Below are 16,514 nucleotides of genomic sequence, written 5' to 3'. Positions count from 1 at the left end.
CCCCCCACCCGGATCTCTATAAGATTTGTAAGCCCTGGCTGAAAGTCTGTTTATTGCAGACAGTAGCCTATATGGCAAAATTCTAATTATAAGGGAAATATTTAATCAAGAACTTGGCATTCATTATAATGTATTCAGACTACTTAAAGATCTTAAACTGGATTAAAAATTTGTTAAAGCTAAAAGATATCATGAGTTAGCTATCATAATAATAATTTTAATTATATGATACTTAAAATAATGTGGTGACTAGACCATGTGCCTTATTAGGAAATTATTCCTATTAAGTTCTTAAGCCAGTGGCTGTCAGGGAGAGCAAACCCAGATCTAGATCATAAAGATCTGTTAAGCATCAGGGAAAGGACTCATTGTAGATCTCAGTCCATTAATTAACATTAAAAAATCATATACTTAATTAGCTGAATGTGGAGATGATAAATTAATATAGTCAACTTGAGAGGGTGGTAAAGTTTGAGAAACTGATCTGTCTTAAATCTTTCTTTGAACAATGAATTAAATCTTAATCTCTTTTTGCTAAAAGTATCAACAGGGAAGAATATGTTTGAAATATTGTCGACAAGAACAGATCTTTTACAAGAAGTTTTAAAAGATTGAGCTGATTTTTCTCCTGGCAATTTAAAAAAGCATATTCATTAAAAATGAGTTCACTTTCAGGGAGGGCCTTAGCCTATGGTGCCTTCCCAAAGCCCTCTTTCTTTTTGTAAAGAAAACGTACACTCTCTTATCACCTTCTCCATGTGGGGAGTTCATTTGAAAGATGCAGATACATCATGAGTCCTCTGCATGCATATTATTTTTTGGACTGTGGATGCAAAGAAAATAACTATCCTTTTCAACTTCCCCACCTCCCACTCAAAAACCCACTCTCCTAGTGTGAACTGAGAAAAAACAATTAAATATAAAGATATATTTTGTGTTTGTTAGTGTTGGAAAAGTTCGAGATGCTTGAATCTGTCTTACTAAATTTAAGTTTTACTTGTTTCTTATGGTTGTATATTGACAGGGTTTTAAGAATTATTATTCTGTTTCATATGATTTTATTGAGGAGGTGAGGCATTAATAATCCTGTTGGGAAATCTGAATTTAGAAAACAGTTAAAAGCCAAACATTGATTTAAATGGGATGTCTTTTATTTTTAAAATTATCCTTTGTGTACATTTCATTATATATCTTCTCTAGTGGATGTATATTTGTATTTACAAATATTTTATTTATAGATATGGTTTCAGGACTAATCACAAAAAAGGTCTTTGTGGTTCAGTATAGAAGGCAATGTGTTGGCATGGAAAGAGTATGTACTTTGGAGACAGGAAGTCCTGGATTTAGATCGCAGCAGTGCTGTTTACCAACTCTTAAACCTTGGGCAAGTGTGAGCAAATTTACTGATGTGTAAAGTAGGGAATAACAATAGCTAGCAGATAGGCTATGGTAAGAATAAGAGATAATGTTTCTGAAAATGCCTAGCACAGTGCACAGTATAGAGGGGCTCAATACCTACTATTCCTCAAAAGTAAAGTTACTTAGAAGGCAAGAGAAAACAAAGTTTTTTTCTTAACTAGTTATTTTTCCTGTTAATATGATTCAGTGGACCTTCACTTGTTACCAAAAGGAGATCTAAATTACCAGCAAAAAACTCACAAAATCTAGAAACCAATCTTTTTGTCATTATATTTCCCTGGCAGTTAGAAAGGAGATTCTTTTTCAGAGCCTAGAAGATGGCCAGAGATTATGGCATCCTTTTGTATGAATTTCATTTCCTCTAGAGCTCTCTCTCCAAAAATAGTTATTTAAAATATTAGAAGATTCTGGAGAATAGGAACACTTAAAATGTCCTTAGAAACACAAGTCTCTATCTTGGGAGTAGAAACAGCAAGTCCAGAAAATATAAACAATGTAAAATATCACAGTTGAGAATAAAAAACTTACCCATAGGACAATGTGGGGGGGTTAGGGGGAGGTAGGAAAAGAAAAAATGAAAAGATGGGATTGGGAGGGAGACAAACCATAAAAGACTCAATCTCAAAAAACAGACTGAGGGTTGCTGGGGGGAGGGGGGGAAGGGAGAGGGTGGTGGGGATATGGACATTGGGGAGGGTATGTGCTATGATGAGTGCTGTGAAATGTGTAAACCTGGCGATTCACAGACCTGTACCCCTGGGGATAAAAATACATTATATGTTTATTAAAATAAAAAAAATAAATAAAATTAAAAAAACCCAACTTACCCATAGGAGATAGTGCTAAAAATAAAACATAAAAGATCGATCAGTGGGACTTTTCTAACTCAAGGAAAATCCCACTCCCAATAATATCTTTTGTAGGTGAATGCAGAAGCAGCACCTCCAGATACTATAAAAACCTCTGTTTCATCCTCAGGAGTGCTGCTGGCTCAATGCTCTACATCCTACTTCACAGAGACGGTTTTCTTTAGGATGCCCTTGGTTAATGTATGGGATGGAATCCTTGGGTTGGTAATATTTATTCTACCAAATTTCAAACTATCGCATTTCCTAATTTCATTGTTCTCTCACAAGTCAGTTTTTTACCCACTCACCTTTAGATAAGTTGGAAAAATACATATTTGGCCAATTATCAAAATCACCATCTTGTCCTGACACTTATTCTTTATGTCAAGTTTAGGTGATTTTCTTTTTTTAGTAAAAATTATCCATTGTCAGATGCTAGCACCAGGAAAATGGACTTCCTTGTGGTAAATAGCCAGAATTATGAGACAATATCATTATATTTTGTTCCAAAAGGGAAATAGAAAAGAAGAAATCAAAGTATGAGAAAATCACTTATTTAAGAAATATTGACTATTCTAAGGTAGAAGAACATGAAATATAAAATACATATAAAAAAAAATCCTCAAAGGTCCTAGACCAGAAATAGGTAAGGCAAAGAAATGATCTAAACTTACTGATTTTTCCAGAACTGTCCACTGAAAGAGACCAGAAAAAATCATCAGTAGGTGTTGGGCTCTCCCTTCTTACACAAACCCACACTCCTCTGCACTGGATGTACAGAATCTGTGTCATGAACAACTAAATTCTTTTTATTTCCCTGCCCTCCTCTTGACCTGTTATTGTTTAGGAAGATCTTGTGATTAGCTATTTTATGAAAAAAAATTTATTAAAATATATTTGACATTTTGTGCAAATTGAAGGTGTGCAACATGTCAATTTGGTATATTAGTATATTATATTATAATATGATTATAATATGATTGCCATTGTAGCAATAATTAGAACCTCTATGAAATTACATAGTGATCCTTTCTTGTGGTTGGAATCATAAAGTTCTAGTCTCTTGGTAAGTTTGATGATTGTCATACAATTTTGTTGTCTAAATTCACTATACTATGCATTAGGTCTCTAGGACTTATTTACTACTTGTGAATTTTTACCTTTGAATAGCACATGCCCTATCCCCCACCCACACAATCCCTTAGTAACTCTCATTTTACTTTTTTTTTTTTTTTAATAAATTTGGCTTTCTAGATTCCACATATAAATGATACCATGCAATACTTGTCTTCCTCTGTCAGACTTACTCATTCAGCATGATACTCTCAAGGTCCATCTATGTTGTTGCAAGTGGCAGGATGTCCTCCTTTCTCACTGTCGAATAATATAACTTGTTTGTTTGTGTGTGTATGTGTGTGTGACATCCTCTTTATCCAGTCATCCGTTGGTATGGGCAATTAAGTTTGTTTCTGTACCTTGGCTGTTGTGAATTATGATGTAATATTCATGAACTTATATGTATTTTTTGTATTTTTTTGATATCTTGTTTTCACTTCCTTTGGATATATGCCCAGAATGGAATTGCTGCATCATATGGATGGTAGGTCAACTTCTAATTTTTTTGATGAACTTCCGTGTTGTTTTCCAATTTACATTACTGGATCATACGGTAGTTTTTATTTTTCACTTTTTTAAAAAGATTTTGTGTATTTATTTGACAGGCAGAGATCACAAGTAGGCAGAGAGGCAGGCAGAGAGAGAGGGTGAAGCAGGCTCCCTGCTACGCAGAGAGCCTGACATGGGGCTCGATCCCAGGACCCTGGGATCATGACCTGAGCTGAAAGCAGAGGCTTTAAACCACTGAGCCACCCAGGTGCCCCTATTTTTCACTTTTTGAGGAATCTCCATACTGTTTTCCACAGTGATTACATGAGTTTGCATTCCCAGGAACAGTGCACAAGTGTTCCTTTTTCTCCACATTCTCACCAATACCTGTTATTTCTTCTCTTTTTGATTTTAACCATTCTGACAGGTATGAAGTGATATCTCACAGTAGTTTTGATTTGCATTTCCCTCATGGTGATTAACGATGAACATCTTTTCTTGTGTCTGTTGGCAATCTGTATGTCTTCTTTGGAAAAATGTCTTTTCATGTCTTCTGTCCATTTTTAATTGGATTGTTCGTTTTATGGCTGTTGAGTTTTATGTTTTTTATGGATTTTCTATACTAATCCTTTATCAGATATGTCCTTTCAACTATCTTCTGCCATTCCATAGGTTGCCTTTTAGTTTTGTTGATTGTTTCCTTTGCCATGCAGAAGATTTTTATTTTGATGTAGTCCCAATAGTTTATGTTTGCCTTGTTTTCCTTGCCTCAAGAGACGTATCTAGAAAAATGTTGCTATAGCTGATGTCAAAGATGTCATTTCTTCTGTTCTCTTCTACAGTTTTCATGGTTTCAGGTCTCATACTTAGGATTTCAAACTATTTTGAATTTATTTTTGTGTGTGGTGTAAGAAAGTGGTCCGGTTTCATTCTCTTGCATGTAACTGTCCAGTTTTTCCAATACCATTTGTTGAAGAGACTGTCTTTATTCTGTTGGATATTCTTTTTGCTTTGTCAAAGTTGAATTGACGGTATTATTATTATATCTGGGTTTTCTATTTTGTTCCATTGATCTGTGTGTCTGTTTTTGTGCCAGTACCATGCTGCTTTGATTACTAGAGCTTTGTAATATAACTTCAAATCCAGAATCATGGTACCTCCGGTTTGCTTTTCCTCTTCAATATTGCTTTGTTTATTCAGGTTCTTTTGTGGTTCCATACAAATTTTAGAATTATGTGTTCTAGTTCTGTGAAAAGTGCTGTTGTTATTTGGATAGGAATTTCCTTAAATGTGTAGATTGCTTTGGGTAGTATAGACATTTTAACAATATTTTTTCTTCCAATCCATGAGCATGAAATGTCTTTCCATTTCTTTGTGTCACCTTCAATTTCTTTCATCAGTGTTTTATAGTTTTCAGAGTACAGGTTTTTTATCTCCTTGGTTAGGTTTATTCCTAGGTATCTTATTATTTTGGGTAAAATTGTAAATGATAGTTTTCTTAGTTTTTCCTTCTGCTGCTTCATTATTGGTTTCCTGGTTTTATGTTTTTTTTTTTTTTTTTTTTTTTTTTTTTTTAGTTTCTATACAGTTTATTTATGCTCTAATCTGTATTAGTTACTTCCTCCTGCTGGTTTTGAGTTGTTTGTTGTTCTTTTTCTAGCTCCTTTATGTGTAAGGATAGGCTGTTTAGTTGAGATTTTTCTTGCTTCTTGAGGTAGGCCTGTATTGCTATAAACCTCCCTCTTAGAACCACTTTTGCTACATCCCAAAGGTTTTGAACCGTTGTATTATTTTTTAAGATTTTATTTATTTATTTATGAGAGACAGAGAAAGAGAGAGGCAGAGGGAGAAGCAGGCTTCCCATTGATCAGGGAGCCTGATGTGGGGCTTGATCCCAGGACCCCAGGATCATGACCTGAGTGAAGGCAGACACTTAACTGACTGAGCCACATACATGCCATGAACCATTCATTGTATTTTCACTTTCATTTGTTTCCTTGTATTTTAAAATTTCTTTCTTTTATTTTCTGGCTGACCCATTCATTGTTTAGTAGCGTATTATTTAAACACCGTGTATTTGTGGTCTTTCCTTTTTTTTTTTTTTTTTCTTATGGTTAACTTCTAGTAATGTGGTCAGAAAAGATTCATGGTATGATTTTGACCTTTTTGAATTGGTTGAGGGTTGCTTTGTGGTCTAATATGTGATCTATTCTAGAGAATGTTCCATGTGCACTTGAAAAGAATGTGTATTCTGCTGTTCTGGGGTGGAACGTTCTGAATGTACCTAATATATTAGTTCCAGTGTGTCATTCAAAGTTTTTGTTTCCTTGTTGATTTTCTGTTTAGATGATCTGTCCATGGCTGTAAGTGGGGTGTTAAAATCCCCTACTTTTATTGCTGTTCTCCATATTTGTAACTTGTTTGCCCAGCACCATTTGTTAAAAAGATTGTCCTTTCTCCTTTGAATGTTTTTGGCTCCCACCTTGACTGTTAGTTAACTGTATATGTGAGGGTTTTATTCTGGCCTCTCTATTATGTCCTGTTAGTCCATGTATCTATTTTCATCTCAGTACCCAACTGTTTTTATTATTATAGCTTTATAGTATAGTTTAAAATCAGCAAGTGTGATACCACTAGCTTTTTTCCCACCCCTCTGGATTGCTTAACTTGACTGAGCCACACAGGCTTCCCTCCCAACAATGCACATTTCTAAGGAGTTGACCAGGATGCTGATACTGATGTTCCAGGGACCACACCTAAGAACCACAGTTCTAACCTGGCCCTGTTAACAGGACAAAAAACTGACTAAAGAGCACATCTGTGGCCTAGGTGGGACCTCTCTGTTCATTGGTCCACACCTGGAACTTCCCTGTGCATGTTCCTAAGTTTATTATTTCTGTTCATGTGTTTGTCCTCAGCTGAATTACATGTGGCCTAAAAACCGAGCCCACAGCTATTTCTGTTAAAATCTGGTCCCACTCCATCAATCACAGGATCCAAACTACTACTACTTATAATGGAAGGTTTCTTTCACCCTCACCATTCCCTTACAAATCTTGGTCTTCTGAGACATAGAAGACATGTAACAACATACACTTCTGCAGGAAGAGCTCTGCAGGACCTCTGTCTGGAGAGGGACTTCTCACCCCTTATGCTACTCAAGTTTGGTTAAGTCGCTATCTGTCTTGCTGGGAGGATGAAAGTGTCTTCTCCCTGAGACTTGTATGTTCCATTCCTTCTCAAGGTTTGAGACGTTCTCAGCTAATATTTCTTTAAGTAAATGCTTTGCATTCTTCTCCCTCTCTTCCCTTTTATCCTCTTGTAACTGGAAGTATTTCTATATTCTTATTTTCCAAGTCATTTATTCTTTCTTTCATATAGTCTGCCCTGTTACCTATGCTCTGTATTGCATTATTCATCTCATTTATGACTTTTGTAGTTTCAGAATTTATTTTTTTAATAATTTTAATCTCTTAAGTAAAGAACTTATTCTCTTCATTAATTTTATTTCTTAATTTACTGGATTATCTATCTGAGTTTTCTTGTAGCTCGTTGCATTTCTTCATAACAGTTACATATAAGAAACAAGTGTTGCATGAAACAAAAGAGTTTCAAAATACATGGGAGAAAAAACTGATAGAACTGAAAAGAGAAATAGAAAAACTCACAGTTATACCTGGGAAATTCAACACCCCATTCTCAGCAGTTGGTAGAACTACTAGAAAGAACATGAAAGAGGTGAGAGGATCAGCCATGCAGATGTTTGAGTGGAGAATTCAGGCAGAGAGGACAATGACTAAACCAGTCTAGGGTAGGAATCTTTCTAGACTATTTGAGTGACAGAAAGAAAGCAAGTGTGGCTGGAACAAAATTTAAAAAAAAAATAAGATGAAGGAAAGCTATTAGAGAGTTGTGGGGGACAGATATCCAAACCCAGGACCTTTTTTTTTTTTAAATGATTTTATTTATTTATCAGAGAGGAGAGAGAGAGAGAAAGATAGAGAAAGAGGGCATGCAAGCAGGGGGGGGAAGCATAGGGAGAGGGAGAAGGAGGTTTCCTGCTGAGCAAGAAGCCAGATGTGGGACTCAATCCCAGGACCCTGAGATCATGACCTGAGCCGAAGGCAGATGCTTAACTGACTGAGCCACCCATGCATCCTCAGGACTTTCTTTCGAGAGGTGCTGTAATGACTTTGAATTTGAATCAAGAAAGATGGAGAGTTATTAATGGATCATAGCAGAGGGGTGACCTGAATCTTAAAAGGATCCCTGTGGATGCTGTATTGGTACTGACTGGAAGGCAAGAGTATAATAGAGCAACCAGAGAGATGAAAGTAACTTGGATCGCATTGAGAGTCATAAAGATCGTGAGAAGTACCAGGTTCTTATACCATACTGAGGGATCTGCTGTCCTACTATATAGTATTGTATCCTGCTAGGAATCTTGAATGGTACCTTAGAAGAAAAAATTAGGGAAATGGGAATAGAGAACTGTGTTTCTGATCCCCAAACACCATCATTTATATACTTTCTTGTTTCAATTTTCATGAATACCTCAAATAGCTACTAGTAAGTTCCCAATCTGTTTCTTGTAGTTTAGTTTCTTTCAGGGCAGAGGTAGGCAAACTTTGCTGTAGAGCACCAGATAATAAGTATTTTAAGCTTTTCAAGCCACAAGATCACTGTCATAACTACTCAACTTTGCTGCTGTGGTGCAAAAGTAGTCATAGACAATATGTAAAAAAAAAAATAAATAAATAAGGATGTGTCCCAATAAAACATTATTTGTAGACAATGAAATTTAGATTTCATATAATTTTCACATGTTACAAAATACCATTCTTATTTTTTGTGTTATGGGTTGTTGGTTTCTAGGTCTTTTTAGTGTATTCTGTTTATCATTATGTAATGTTCCTTCTTCTGATAAATTTTTTCTCTGAGGTCTACTTTATATGATATTAATATCACATTAACTTTTTAAAAAAATAATGTTTTCTGGGCGCCTGGGTGGCTCAGTTGCTAGGCAGCTGCCTTTAGCTCAGTTCATGGTCACAGTTCCTGGATCAATCCCTGCATTGGGCTATCTGCTCAGCAAGGAGTCTGCTTCTTCTTCTCCCTCTGCCTCTCCTCCTGGCTCATGTTCTCTCCCTCTCTCTCTCACCATCAAATAAATAAAATCTTTAAAAAATAAAAAAATAAATAAATAATAATGCTTTCATGGTATATACTTTCTATCATTTTCTTTTTATTGTTAAATTTGAAGTGAGTTTCTTAAAGATAGAATAAAGTTGGGTCATTTTTTTTTAATTTTTATTTTTTTAAAGTTTTATTTAAAATTCAGCTAGTAAACACACAGTATAATAGTAGTTTCAAGCGTATACATTAGTGATCCTACACTTCCACACATCACCCAGTACTCTTCATAAGTTCACTCCTACCACAGACTGGTGGTGGCCCTTAAGATGGGCATATATATGCAGCACTGGGTGTTGTACATAAACAATGAATCTTGGAGCACTGGATCAAAAACTAATGATGTATTGTATGGTGACTAATATAACACAAAAATTTAAAAAAAAGTGCACTCCTTAATCCCCCTCATCACTGATTTAACCTATTCCCCCACCCGCCTCCCTTCTGGTAACTACCTGTTGTTTATTCTCTATAGTTAAGAGTCTGTTTCTTGGTTTGTGTCTTTCTCTTTTTCCTGATTTGGTCATTTGTTCTGTTTCTGAAAGTCTACAAATGAGTGAAATCATATGGTATTTGTGTTTTTTCCGAGTGAATTCTTTTGCTTAGCATAATATTCTCTAGCTCCAGCCATGCCATTGCAAATGGTAAGATTTCATTCTTTTTTATGGCTAAGTAATATTCCATGGTGTGTGTGTATGTACTCAACATAATAACTTCTGGTTCATCCATGGTGTTGCAAATGGCATAATCATATCCTTTTTGTGGCTGTAATATATAGATACAGATATAGATATATCTATCTATCTTAATCTTTTCTCTATTGATGGACACTTAGGTTGCTCCTATATCTTGGCTATTGTAAATAATGCTGTGATAAACATAAGGGCGCATATATCTTTTCAAATTAATGTTTTTGTTTTCTTTGGGTAAATTATTGGATCACATGGTATTTTTTTAAAATTTGAGAAACTGGGGCGCCTGGGTGGCTCAGTGGGTTTAGCCTCTGCCTTCGGCTCAGGTCATGATCCCAGGGTCCTGGGATCGAGCCCCGCATCGGGCTCTCTGCTCAGCGGGGAGCCTGCTTCCCCTTCTCTCTCTGCCTGCCTCTTTGCCTACTTGTGATCTCTGTCTGTCAAATAAATAAATAAAATCTTTAAAAAATAATTTGAGAAACCTCCATCTGTTTTCCACTGGGGAAACAATTTACATTCCCACTAACAGTGCACCAGGGTTCCTTTTTTTCCACATCCTCAACACTTGTTTCCTGTGTTTTTGATTTTAGCCATCTGACAAGTGTGAGGTGATATCTCATTGTCGTTTTGATTTGTGTTCCCCTGATAACATAGTAGCATTGAGGATCTTTTTACATGTCTGTTGGCCATCTGTATGTCTTCTTTGGAAAATATCTACTCAAATCCTCTGCTTGTTTTAAAATCAGATTGTTTGTTTTCAGATGTTCTGAATTTTAGTGAAGTCCAGCTTATCAGTTATTCCTTTCATGAATCATGCCCTTAGGGTTATATCTAAAAAGTCGTTACCAGCACTCACTTTGGCAACACATATACTAAAAAGTCATTACCATACCCAAAGTCATTTAGCTTTTCTCTGATGTTATCTTCTAGGAGTGTTATATTTTGAATTTTATATTTAGGTCTGTGTTGCATTTTGAGCTAATTTTTGTGAAGAGTTTAAGTTATGGGGGAAGATTGACTTTTTTGTAAGTGGATGTCCAGTTGTTATAACATTATATCTTGAAAAGAATATCTTTACTCCATAGTACTGCCTTTGCTCCTTTGTTGAAGATTATTTGACTATATTTATGTGGGACTGTTTCTGAGTTGTCTATTCTGTTCCACTGATTCTGTGGTATTGCTTACCAATACCACACTATCTGGATTACTGTAGCTTTCAGTTAAGACTTGAGGGTGAGTAGTAGTGTCAGTCTTCCAAATTTGTTCTCCTTAAATATTGTATTGGCTTTTCTGAGTCTTTGGCTTCTTCATTTAAATTTTAGAATCAGTTTGTCAATATCCACAAAACACCTTGCTGAATTTTGATGGCATTGCACTCAATCTATAAATTATTTTGGGAAGAATTGACATTTTGACAATATTGAGTTTCCCTATTTATGAATATGGAATATCTTTCTTTTTATTTTGTTCTATTTTGGTTTTATTGATAAGAGTTATGTTAATCTTTGTTTTTTTTTAATTGGTACATTTAAAACAAGTTTTTAAAATTTTTATTTACTTTTTAAATTTCTTTTAAGTGTTCCAGAATTCATTGTTTATGTACCACACCCAGTGTTCCATGCAATACGTGCCCTCCATAATATCCATCACCAGGCTCACCAAATCTCCCACCCCTGACCCCTCTAAAGCCCTCATATTGTTTTCCAGAGTCCATAGTCTCATGGTTTGTCTCCCCTTCCAATTTCCCCCAACTCCCGTCTCTCCATCTCCCCATGTCCTCCGTGTTATTTCTTATGCTCCACAAATAAGTGAAACCATATGATAATTGACTCTCTCTGCTTGACTTATTTCACCCAGCATAATCTCTTCCAGTCCTGTCCATGTTGATATAAAAGTTGGGTATTCAACCTTTCTAATGGAGGCATAATACTCTGGAGTGTATGTGGGCCACATCTTCCTTATCTATTTGTCCATTGAAGGGCATCTTGGTTCTTTCCACAATTTGGCAATGTGGCAATTGCTGCTATTAACATTGGGGTACAGATGGCCCTTCTTTTCACTACATCTGTATCTTTGGGGTAAATACCCAGTAGTGTAATTGCAGGGTCCTAGGGAAGCTATATTTTTAATTTCTTAAGGAATCTCCACACTGTTTTCCAAAGTGGCTGCACCAACTTGCATTCCCACCAACAGTGTAAGAGGGTTCCTCTTTCTCCACATCCTAACACATGTTGTTTCCTGTCTTGCTAATTTTGGACATTCTAACTGGTGTAAGGTGGTATCTCAATGGGGTTTTGATTTGAATCTCCCTGATGGTTAGTGATGAACATTTTTTCATGTGTCTGTTAGCCATGTATGTCTTCTTTGGAGAGGTGTCTGTTCATGACTTCTGCCCATTTTTTTGGATGATCATCTGTTTTGTGTGTGTTGAGTTTGAGGACTTCTATATAGACCCTGGATATCAGCCCTTGGTCTGTATTGTCATTTGCGATTATCTTCTCCCATTCTGTGGGTTGCCTCTTTGTTTTGTTGACTGTTTCCTTTGCCGTGCAGAAGCTTTTGATTTTGATGACATGATACTTTATACAGAAAACCCAAAAGAGTCCGATCGCAAACTACTAGAACTCATACAGCAATTCAGTAATGTGGCAGGTACAAAGTCAATGTACAGAAATCAGTTGCTTTCTTATACACTAACCATGAAAATACAGAAAGAAAAATTAGACAATCGATTCCATTTACTTTAGCACCAAGAACCATAAGATACCTGGGAATAAATCTAACCAAAGAGGTAAAGGATCTGTACTCGAGGAACTGCAGAACACTCATGAAAGAAGTTGAAGAAGTCACAAAAAGATGGGAAATCATTCCACGCTCATGGATCGGAAAAATAAATATTGCTAAAACGTCTATATTGCCGCAAGATGGAGGAGAAGTAGCAGGCTGAGACAACATCGGATAGCAGGAGATCAGCTAGATAGCTTATCTAACCATTGTGAACACCTACAAATCCAACGGGAAATCGAAGAGAAGAAGAGCAATAATTATAGAAACAGAAAATCGATCACCTTCTCAAAGGTAGGACCTGCGAAGAAGTGAATCCAAAGCGACAGGAAGATAGAACCGGGGGGGAGGGGCCGGCTCCCGGCAAGTGGCGTAGCAACAGAGCACAAAATCGGGACTTTTAAAAGTCGGCTCCACTGGGAGATATCGCTCCAGAGGCTAAACTGGGGGGAAACCCAGGAGGGGTCAGCATAACCCCAGGTCCCGCGGGGTTAAGAAGGACTGGGGGTGTCTGAGTGCTGCAGAGCTCCCAGGTATTAGAGCGGGGAAGCCGGCTACAGTGACAAAGCCGAGGAGTGAGCTCTAAGCCCGGGGTTACCTTGTGCCGGTCGCAGGCTGGGTGTGCTCGGAGCGCAGCTGGAGGCCACGGAGACGGAAGTGACCAGGCCCTTTTCGCCAGGTTCCAGCAATTGACTGCTTTCCTACCGGCACGACCGCAGGCCAGGGAGGCGGGGCGGTTGGGCGCGTTGCTCTGAGGGCGCGCTGAGGAGCGGGACCCCAAGCAATTGGCTCCTCCGGGCCGAGAGATTGGGAGGCCGCCATCTTCATTCCCGTCCTCCAGAACTCTACGGAAAGCGCTCAGGGAACAAAAGCTCCCGAAAGCAAACCCGAGCGGATTACTTAGCCCGGCCCCTGGCAAGGGCGGTGCAATTCCGCCTGTCGCAAAGACACTTGAGAATCACTACAACAGGCCCCTCCCCCAGAAGATCAACAAGAAACCCAACCAAAACCAACTTCCCTCACCAAGAACAGCGGAATTCCACAGCAGGAGAAAGCAAATCTTATCTGGACAAAATGACAAGGCGGAAAAACTCACCTCAAAAAAAAGAACAAGAGGCCATACCGAAGGCTAGAGACCTAATCAATACAGACATTGGTAACATGACAGATCTAGAGTTCAGAATGACAATTCTCAAGGTTCTAGCCGGTCTTGAAAAAGGCATAGAAGATATTAGAGAAAACCTCTCCGGAGAGATAAAAGCCCTTTCTGGAGAAATAAAAGAACTAAAATCTAACCAAGTTGAAATCAAAAAAGCTATTAATGAGGTGCAATCAAAAATGGAAGCTCTCACTGCTAGGATAAATGAGGCAGAAGAAAGAATTAGTGACATAGAAGACCAAATGACAGAGAATAAAGAAGCTGAGCAAAAGAGAGACAAACAAATACTGGACCACGAGGAGAGAATTCGAGAGATAAGCGACACCATAAGATGACACAACATTAGAATAATTGGGATTCCAGAAGAAGAAGAAAGAGAGAGGGGAGCAGAAGGTATACTGGAGACAATTATTGGAGAGAATTTCCCTAATATGGCAAAGGGAACAAACATCAAAATCCAGGAGATGCTAAGAACGCCCCTCAAAATCAATAAAAATAGGTCCACACCTCGACACCTGATAGTAAAATTTACAAGTCTTAGTGACAAAGAGAAAATCCTGAAAGCAGCCCGGGAAAAGAAGTCTGTAACATACAAGGGTAAAAACATTAGATTGGCAGCAGACCTATCCACAGAGTCCTGGCAGGCCAGAAAGAACTGGCATGATATATTCAGAGCACTAAACGAGAAAAACATGCAGCCAAGAATACTATATCCGGCTAGGCTATCATTGAAAATAGAAGGAGAGATAAAGAGCTTCCAGGACAAACAAAAGCTGAAAGAATTTGCAAACACCAAACCAGCTCTACAGGAAATATTGAAAGGGGTCCTCTAAGCAGAGAGAGACCCTAAAAGTAGTAGATCAGAAAGAAACAGAGACAATATACAGTAACAGTCACCTTACAGGCAATACAATGGCACTAAATTCATATCTCTCAATAGTTACCCTGAATGCTAATGGGCTAAATGCCCCAATCAAAAGACACAGGGTATCAGAATGGATAAAAACCCAAAACCCATCAATATGCTGCCTACAAGAAACTCATTTTAGACCCGAAGACACCTCCAGATTTAAAGTGAGGGGGTGGAAAACAATGTACCATGCTAATGGACATCAGAAGAAAGCTAGAGTGGCAATGCTTATATCAGATCAATTAGATTTTAAGCCAAAGACTATAATAAGAGATGAGGAGGGACACTATATCATACTCAAAGGGTCTGTCCAACAAGAAGACCTAACAGTCTTGAATATCTATGCCCCTAACATGGGAGCAGCCAACTATATAAACCAATTAATAACAAAATCAAAGAAATACATTGACAGTAATACAATAATAGCAGGGGACTTTAACACTCCCCTCACTGAAATGGATAGATCATCTAAGCAAAAGATCAACAAGGAAATAAAGGCCTTAAATGACACACTGTACCAGATGGACATCACAGATATCTTCAGAACATTCCATCCCAAAGCAACAGAATATACATTCTTCTCTAGTGCACATGGAACATTCTCCAGAATAGACCACATCCTGGGTCATAAATCAGGTCTCAATCGGTACCAAAAGATTGAGATCATTCCCTGCATATTTTCAGACCACAATGCTCTGAAGCTAGGACTCAATCACAAGAGGAAATTTGGAAAGAATGTAAATACATGGAGACTAAACAGCATCCTTCTAAAAAATGAATGGGTCAACCAGGAAATTAAAGAAGAATTGAAAAAAAATCATGGAAACAAATGATAATGAAAACACAACGGTTCAAAATCTGTGGGACACAACAAAGGCAGTCCTGAGAGGAAAATATATAGTGGTGCAAGCCTTTCTCAAGAAACAAGAAAGGTCTCAAATACACAACCTAACCCTACACCTAAAGGAGCTGGAGAGAGAACAACAAAGAAAGCCTAAACCCAGCAGGAGAAGAGAAACCATAAAGATCAGAGCAGAAGTCAATGAAATAGAAACTAAAAAAACAATAGAACAAATCAACAAAACTAGGAGCTGGTTCTTTGAAAGAATTAATAAGATTGACAAACCCCTGGCCAGACTTATCAAAAAGAAAAGAGAAAGGACCCAAATAAATAAAATCATGAATGAAAGAGGAGAGATCACAACCAACACCAAAGAAATACAAACAATTATAAGAACATACTACGAGCAACTCTACGCCAAAAAATTTGACAATCTGGAAGAAATGGATACATTTCTAGAGACATATAAACTACCACAACTGAACCAGGAAGAAATAGATAACCTGAACAGACCCATAACCAGTAAGGAGATTGAAACAGTCATCAAAAATCTTCAAACAAACAAAAGTCCAGGTCCAGACGGCTTCCCAGGGGAATTCTACCAAATATTTAAAGAAGAATTAATTCCTATTCTCCTGAAACTGTTCCAAAAAATAGAAATGGAAGGAAAACTTCCAAACTCATTCTATGAGGCCAGCATCACCTTGATCCCAAAACCAGACAAGGATCCCACCAAAAAAGAGAATTACAGACCAATATCCTTGATGAACACAGATGCAAAAATTCTCACCAAAATACTGGCCAATAGGATCCAACAATACATTAAAAGGATTATTCACCACGACCAAGTGGGATTTATTCCAGGGCTGCAAGGTTGGTTCAACATCCGCAAATCCATCAATGTGATACAATACATTAATAAAAGAAAGAGTAAGAACCATATGATACTCTCAATAGATGCCGAAAAAGCATTTGATAAAGTGCAGCATCCCTTCCTGATTAAAACTCTTCAAAGTGTAGGGATAAAAGGCACATACCTCAATATTATCAAAGCCATCTATGA

The sequence above is a fragment of the Martes martes genome (genome assembly GCF_963455335.1).
Source record: "Martes martes genome assembly, chromosome: 6".
Lineage (NCBI taxonomy): Eukaryota > Metazoa > Chordata > Mammalia > Carnivora > Mustelidae > Martes > Martes martes.
The sequence above is the reverse complement of the archived record's forward strand: the minus strand, read 5'-3'. Positions refer to the sequence as shown.